At 43.6% G+C, this 8588-nt stretch overlaps 1 non-coding gene across 1 annotated transcript; it reads left to right on the plus strand.

Annotated features, from left to right (window-relative positions):
- The first annotated feature begins 5146 nt into the window (after nt 1-5146).
- LOC126015146 (U6 spliceosomal RNA) lies at nt 5147-5249 on the plus strand. Its single transcript, XR_007498039.1, has one exon. It is a non-coding gene; the product is annotated as a U6 spliceosomal RNA (small nuclear RNA).
- Nucleotides 5250-8588: the final 3339 nt, after the last annotated feature.

Consider the following 8588-nt stretch of genomic DNA (forward strand, 5'->3'; position numbering starts at 1 on the left):
TCATACAAAGCCTCATATATTGTAGAACAAGTTTGGAGTGACAGAACAGTGGGTTGCATGTGGCCAGGTTGCATATGGCCAACCTGGATTTAATCCCTGGCATCCTATAGGGTCCTGAGCACCACCAGGAATAATTCTTGTATGTAGAGCCAGGAGTAACCCCTGAGCATTAGGGGTATTTCTCCAAAACCAAACAAAACAAAACAATATTGAGGAGGAGCAAAGCCTTATAGCAAGGAACACGTAAGGAAGACCTACTTGTTGACAACCTTCTAACTTTTATTTTTGACCATTCAATGTTATTAGTTTGGATATTATCCATCCATAAGTGTTACAAGTAGTTTTAGTGCTTCTAAAGAACCACTGTTTTGGTCCATTCTAACAGTTTGGGGCTGAGTTCTGTGACCATTATTTCCAGAGGGTTTCTGGCTGCAGGTCAGCCCACATGCTGCTGTTGCTTAGCTGTATGTCTGTTTCTTATCTCTCTGAATAAAGAGGAAAACTGGATTCTTACAACACTGGGTAGAATGTTGATCGGGGTTAGTTCAAAAAGTGATTTCCTCTCTGTGCTTCTTTTAAAAAGAAAATTGAATATCTGCCTTTTGATGAGAAACACATTTTACTACATATCTGTTCATTTGCTTTAAAGATCTGAAACCGTAAAATTTTAGGGTGAGCAGTTCTCCTGCACATCGTGGGGAATGAATACACACATAGTCAAAATATAATCTTTTCACTTTTCCCTCCTGTGAGATTTGTGAGATGTGTATCCTCTGCTATTTTTCTACAAGTGAATACAATTTTATGATGAAGAAAATAATGCAGTCTGAACATTCACCCAGCATATTCCTGGATTCCACAGACCCCAATTTTGTAAAAGGCTCACCTATCTCGCATCTGTTGGCATTGGATCAAAAGCTGAAAGATAAAACCATGAGTCATACCTTGGGGGACCACCTTCTTCTTCCTCCCTCTCTGTAGCCTTTACTCTGAAAGCTGTGACAGAAAGAGAGAGGTGTGTCACCCCCAAACCTAGTGCGAACTGATAAGAGGAAGTGAAGGGACTTGGTAAAGCTCAAGACAAGAATGCGTGTTTGTTGTGGTGACTAGCTTGGAAAATGAAAGTTTGGTGAAGATCATCTGTGATCACCTGCTTTCATCATCTTGTATCACATTGAGAGGAAGGAGAGCATGAAAAAGCCATGATTGGGCAGAGTCCCCGTTCCTGTGGCCACAGATAATCCACATGCTCTTGGGATAAGTCCCTCTAAACTCTGAGGTGATGGTATTTGGGGTGGCCCTTGGGGGAGGCCAGTAAGGTTAAATGAGGGAAGGAGGGCAGGCCACAAGGATTGGGTTAGGGCTTTGGAGGTGGGAGATTCTTTTTCCTAGGGTACAGGCACCAAGCTAAGGGCTAGCCTGAGCCATACAGCTAGCAGGTGGATTCGGACCACCTAAGTAGAGAACAGAATCTTTTCCAGGTGATGTTATCTTGGCAGGTCAGGATGGTTTGGAGGAAATGAATACCTTATCTTGAAAGTGGAAAGAAGAATACAGCATTACAGATTGGGGGAGCAGTCAGAGAGGACCCTGAAAGACCCTGAGCAATGTCAGCCAGGCAGAAAGGAGCAAGTGTGAACTCCTGGGGGAGGGGAAAGATCTGAAGGGGAAGGTAGCTGCCAGGTTGGGTTGTGGAGATGAAGAGGGAGCCAGCTCTTTTGACATGGGAGGTGTGGGATTTATTCTCTGAGAAGCAGGACACCATGTGTTGTTGACACCAGTGACTGGTTGATGACTGGGGAAGGTGTCAGGAAAAGGCAAATGGGACATAGAGTATTTTTGAGTTACTTCTGATAGTAGAGACAAATGGCTTCACCTCCTGAGGAAGCGGGAGGGGTGTGGGGAACAGCGGGATACTAAGTGACCAGAGCACAGCAGCCAAATGCTGGAGTGGCAGACAATACATTGGCCTCCCTGGGCTCATCACCTACAAGTTAAAGGACCCTGAGATAAACACTTACCTTTCTTGTGCCTCAGTTTCTCTCACTGTAAAGTTAGAAGTGCAGCATCCACCTACAGGGATAGGGATAATTCTATTTTTTTTAAGGCTAGTCTTTCTTTCAGGACTTGCCTGTCCAGGGGCCCATCTGAGGTACCCCTAGCTGTCCTGAACCACACCCAGAGTACAGAAGTACTATGGGAGGTACTGGAGGCCTCCAGGGATACCCCTAGTGATGCTTAGTGGTCTCCAGCACTGCACTCAGAAATGCTGAGGGGACCTGGTGGTGCTGAGACTCTATCTGGTACATACATACCACTCTTGTGTCCTAACTATTGTACTGTCTTCCAGTCTCATTTCTTTTTCTTTTTATAATTTTTAAGATTTTTAGAAGATTCAAACATCATTACAAGGTTGTTCATATTGCACTTTTTCCCCACAGATAAAATTGTTCATGATTGAGCTATAGTCATACAATGTACAACAATCTTCAACAGTGCTCATTTTCAGCCACCAGTGTCAACAGTTGCTCTTTCACCCTACCTGATCCCCTCTTCCCTCCCACCTACCCTTCCATACTTGCTTCTGGGGCAGGCATTTTTTACTTCTCTCTCTCTCTCTCTCTCTCTCTCTCTCTCTCTCTCTCTCTCTCTCTCTCTCTCACTCTCTTCTCTATTGACACTGTGGTTTGCACTACTCTTAATAAAGGGGTGCCAGGCATGTCCCTTTCATAGTAGACAGTTCTTTATTCTAATTGTGCTCCCTACTCTTTAGTCCTCCCAATCCTCATCTCTATTGTCTATGAAGATCATCCCCACACTATCTTTTATTTTCCTTATATATCAAGGATAATTTTTAAGAGCCCAAAGAATTTGGGAATGGCGAATGACAGTGGCACCAACTTAGTCATTTTTGATACTCTGAAGCCAGGCACTGATTTCTATTCTCTAGTTTTGGAAATCCCCAAAGGCCACATTCCCCAGTACAGTAGAAAGCTGCTCTTGTTGGGGGCTGTTTTTGTTGGAGTTTTGGTGCCACCACCTTTTCTCAGTGATATTCACTCCTTAGGTCTAGCAAATTTGCTGGAGTTTCTCCATCAGCACTTGCTACTTCTTCAGGTTCTTTTACTTAGGGTGATATTTTGCTTCCTCTCCTTAAACTTATTTTTTTGTTTGTTTGTTTTTGGGCCACACCCGGTGATGCTCAGGGGTTACTCCTGGCTATACATTCAGAAATTGCTCCTGCTTGGGGGACCATATGGCACGTCATATGGTCCGCTCTGGTTCAGCTGCGTGCAAGGCAAACACCCTACTACTGGCCCATCTCCTTAAGCCTTTTGAAACAACCTTGGCTCCTCCGCTTGCATCAGACTTCTCTCTTGTAGCCTCCTCACCTCTGAAGAGAGTTAGGAACTTGCCTTGGATGAGGCTTAGGTTTAAAAGAACATAGTTGCCCTTCCATCTTATTTCAGGCCAACTTTCTCTCTACCAGCTATGGGGCTGTTTCACCTGCTTGCTAATAGTGTGCTCAAGGGAGCTGCACTTTTCATTCCCACAAGAATGTTTCCCATACTCACAACTTGGTTCTTTTTGGTCCTGGCTCATTTTTTGGCAGGCCGCCTTCACCAAGCTTAATAATTTCTAGCTTTTGATTTCAAGTAAGATTAGTTCCCACAAACACTCAGAGGCCACTGCAGTGCTATTAATTGACCTACTTTCAATTTATTTGTCTGAGTGTACAGGAAGGCCTGAGGAGGGGGAAGAGACTGGTCAGTGAGTAGTCAGACCACACACAGTATTTGCCATATTTGTCTCACATTGGCTTGTGGTGCTCTGAATCGAAGCCAATTAGAATGGTACCATTTGAGATCACTCAGTACAGATTGCTGTAGCGGGTAACAGACTGATGAGAAGTTAGGAATGGTACAATGACAGAGACACAGTTTGAATAAAGGGAATGTAGTGGCAGGAGACATGTTTAGTGCAGGCGTGGACCCCACCCTGCTGATTGCAGCAAAGGCAGTGTCTGGGAAGCACAGTAAGCAGAATAAAAGAAGGAGCAGAACATCCGGTAGAGCATACATTTTTTCTTTCAGTTTGCTTAGTTTTCTTCAAGCTGCCTTTGATCCCAAATCTTTTTATCATGCGGTGTCAGAGTGTTTGCCTGTAATCTTTCCCAGTGTGTTAGCCTGTAAGTTTATTTCAGGGAAACAGGGCCATAAAGTACCTCATGCTTACCCCATGTACACAGCCAGGGAAACTCTCATTCAAGCTACTCAGAGATTGTACTGTAAATGATACTCAACTGTTCACTTTCTTTTCACCTTTTCAGTCACTTATCTGCTACATTTTGTGTGGGGTATGTGTTTTGGGGCATCAACCCCAGCCACTAACACATACAAGGCAAGAGCTCTATGGCTGAACCTTCATATCTTCCTCTACCTACAGTCATTTAAAAGAATTTGATCAAAAATTTGATAAAAAAAGATTTGGGATCAAATTCAGCTTGAAGAAAACTAAGCAAACTGAAAGGAAAATTTATGCTCTGCCGGATGTTCTGCTTCACAAAGAGTGATGAGTATAGTTAGAGAAATAACTACACTGAGAACTACCATAACAATGTGAATGAATGAGGGAAGTAGAAAGCCTGTCTAGAGTACAGGCGGGGGTAAGGTGGGGAGAAGGAAGATTTGGGACATTGGTGATGGGAATGTTGCACTGGTGAAGGGGGGTGTTCTTTACATGACTGATAGCTGATATTCCAGTGGTAGTTCTGCAGATCCTCTTCTATTTCCAGCTAATTCAAATAATTGGTCTAAATCCTGAGAGATAAATGCTCCAGCAAGTTAGTCTCTCTCTCTTTTTTGTTTTTGTTTTTGTGCCATATCTGGTGACATTCAAGGGTTACTCTTGGCTATGTGCTCAGAAATCACTCCTGGCTTGGGGAACCATACGGGATGCCAGGGGATCAAACCGCGGTTTGTCCTACTCTAGCACGGGCAAGGCAGATGCCTTACCTCTTGAGCCACTGCTCTGGCCCCAGCAAATTAGTCTCTTAAATCAGTCATAATGTATTCATATATAGGAAATATCTTTGCCATGGAGAAACTAAATCTTGATTTGACTTTAAAACTTTTAGTTGATGTGCTTGCTTCGGCAGCAAATATACTAAAATTGGAACAATACAGAGAAGATTAGCATGGCCCTTGCTCAAGGATGGCATGCAAATTCGTGAATCGTTCCATATTTTTTTCAAATAAAAAAATTTTTTTCGGGGCCAGCGAGGTGGCGCTAGAGGTAAGGTGTCTGCCTTGCAAGCACTAGCCAAGGAAGGACCGCGGTTCGATCCCCTGGCGTCCCATATGGTCCCCCGAAACCTGGGGCAATTTCTAAGTGTTTAGCCAGGAGTAACCCCTGAGCATCAAATGGGTATGGTCTGAAAAACGAAAAAACAAAAAAAAATTTTTTTTAGTTGATTTTCTTGGCCCCCAGATGAACAGCATTCCAACTCATTTAGCTTAGGCAACTTGTGGCATTGAGAAAGAACCAGCTCCAGGCAGCATTGCTCCCTTCTGCCCACCCTCACCAGGTAACCGAGGATCCTACAGGAGCATCCCCAGAAACCCTGGGATTGTCAGTGTCGCAGCTGTGTGCACTGCTAGATCCAGCTTGACATTGCTGAGGCCTTCTGCTAGAGTTGTACAGAGAAGGAAAATGGGGGGGGGGTCAGATCACACATAATGATGCTTGGGGGGGGGGGGCACTCCCAACTCTGCTTGAGGATTCTCTTAGTGCTGCTGAAATCCACAAAAATACCAGAAGTTGAACCAAGGTTAGTTGCATGCAAGGCAAATGCTTTAACCCCTATTCTGTCTTTCTGGCCTTGAATACATACATACATACATACATACATACATACATACATACATACATACATATATGTATGTATATGTTTGTTTGTTTTTATTTGTTTTGGGGCACCCCCAGTGGCACTCAAGGGTTACTCCTGTCTTTCTCAGAAATCACTCCTGGCAGGCACAGAGGACTATATGGGATGTTGGAGATCGAATCTGGGTTTGTCTTGGTCAACTGCGTGCAAAGCAAATACCCTACTGTTGTGCTGTCACTCTGGCCCCAAGCCTTGAAGATATTTTAACTATACCCCACTACTCCCCCCCCCCCAAAAAAATCCAAAGATCATGTCAGTGACTTAACTTTGCAGACAAATGGTATTTAATATGTGTGGAAAGAAGGAGGAAGTATAGGGACACTTCTCAGAGATATGCTCCTTTTTTTCTTTCTTTTTTTTTTCTTTTTTTTTGGGGGGCCACACTCGTTTGATGCTCAAAGGTTACTCCTGGCTAAGCACTCAGAAATTGCCCCTGGCTTGGGGGGACCATATGGGACACGGGGGGATCGAATCTCAGTCCTTCCTTGACTAGCACTTGCAAGGCAGACACCTTACCTCTAGCGCCACCTCGCTGGCCCCAGCTCCTTTTTTTTAAAAAAAAAAAAAAACTTAACACCAAACCCCAGGAAATGTGCTTCAGGCATCCTGTGCCTACTTGTGTGATGGAATGGCCATAGTGCTCTTCTCTCAAGAGAGGGGCTTGGAGGTTATTCCAGGTGTCTCGTGGTTAAAACCAGCTGTGATCTAAAAGGGGGTCAGTGCTTCCATGCTGATGCAGCCTTGACAAAGGAGAGAAAATAGGAGTGAGCCCTAGTCCTGTGTGTGCATCTGCATGCTGACCCTGCCTATGGTGTGTGTGTGTGTGTGTGTGTGTGTGTGTGTGTGTGTGTGTGTGCTGGTGCCTTCCTTTTCATCATCTTGGCTTCCACCTTGCACTCAAAATGCTCCTTATGGGTCTTCTCATCTGCTTCTCTTTCTTTCACACTGTCTATCTAGGCTGGTTAAGGAAGATCATGAGGCTGTGACACCCTTCTTAAGCATGTGCTGTGCTGAATCTAAAGGGACTCTTAAACCTTGGATAGGTTTCTGGCTGGGCCCTGGGCAATCCTTGCAGGCAGCAGTTCAAGTGCTTCTGCTCCCTTGGTACCACAGTGCTTCTGAATTTTACTGTAGTTTGCTGAAAAGCTGGTGTGCTGAAGGGTCAGGAGGGCCATATGGGTTTACCTTGAGTCATGTTCAAATTGGTGTCCCCAAACCATTGAGCATTTCCTGTCATGTTAAGTGGTTCTTGGAAAATGATCATTTTGATCTTGCCTGCCTGTGCTGCTTGTCACTTTTATATTCATGACCATGAACTTCTTCTATCCCATTTCTGATTTCTGGCCTCATTATCCTCATCCCTATCCCCCTAATCTCCTGATCCTTGTGCTGTCTCCCTGGCTCCAGAACATTTTTTTCTAAATGATTCTAGAAGCATCAGTAGTAACTAAGCTTGACTGCATGGTGGAGTTCAGTGGGCTGATATGTGGAAAGAGGAGTGAATGTGTTTAGAAGAGGTTGGTCTGGCCTGCTGCCTAGGCTGGAACATAGCCAGACCATGTGCAGGCTATTTTCCTATTGTTTGTCAATGCGGTTTGAGCTGTTACAACAGAGATTTTAGTGTTCCACCCACAGGCCCCAAGAGCAAAGCTGTTGCTCCAGACTTTTCAGTTTCCTCATGAGAAAAATATAAAAAATAATTTATTTTTGAATGGAAAACTAGGTATGAAGATCTTGCATTGATATTCATGAGTATGGTAAAATAATAAGAATGTAATAGTTTCATGTGTATTATTAGTATGTGTGTGTGCACATGCATGGTGCTGGGAATGGAACACAGGTCTCAGTCAACAAAGGCCACTACTCTTGCTAAGCTTAACTTTTCTTCTTTTTTATTTTTTGGAGAGGGTTGTTCCTTAACTTCCCTACTTTCTCTCTGACTCTTATTTTTCAGCATATATTGAAATTAGATTGCAAATCTGGTGAATTATTTTGTCATCTGCTATCACAAGCTTGCCTTCATAGTGTAAATTAAGTCCTGGGTCCCTATACAGGAATTCAGGAAAAATTGCCTTTTGTTTAAAGCTAAGCTCTTTCTTTTTTTTTTGTTTTTGGGCCACATCCAGCAGTTCAGGGGTTACTATTGGCTCTACACTCAGAAATCGCTCCTGGCAGGCTTGGGGGACCATATGGGAGGCTGGGATTCGAACCACCATTTTTCTGCATGAAAGGCAAACGCCTTACCTTCATGCTATCTCTCTGGCCCCAAAGCTAAGCTCTTATCTGTGACCAAACTCCATCCTTGTTTATTCCCAGAAACATAAATTTGCACAAGTCCCTTGTGCTCCTGTCTTTGCTTTGGACATCTTCACTACATTTTTATTCAGAGCAACTTACCAGCAGGAATATTTCCATTATATTTTATTGTCAGTTCTTATTCCTGATTCATTCTATTTAGAGTCAATAGTACTGTCTGCAGAAAGTGATGAGTAGACATTCATTCAGTATTCATCATCTCTTCACCTTGAAACTTCATTCTATCTCTATAGATCTTTGACTCTGTTCCTGCTACTGAAGAAGTGCTCAGTGCCTAAACATAGTTTTCCCACCTGAATTCTAAATTCTCATTTCTATCTCCTCC

Source organism: Suncus etruscus, chromosome 7 (genome assembly GCF_024139225.1).
Source record: "Suncus etruscus isolate mSunEtr1 chromosome 7, mSunEtr1.pri.cur, whole genome shotgun sequence".
Classification (NCBI taxonomy): domain Eukaryota; kingdom Metazoa; phylum Chordata; class Mammalia; order Eulipotyphla; family Soricidae; genus Suncus; species Suncus etruscus.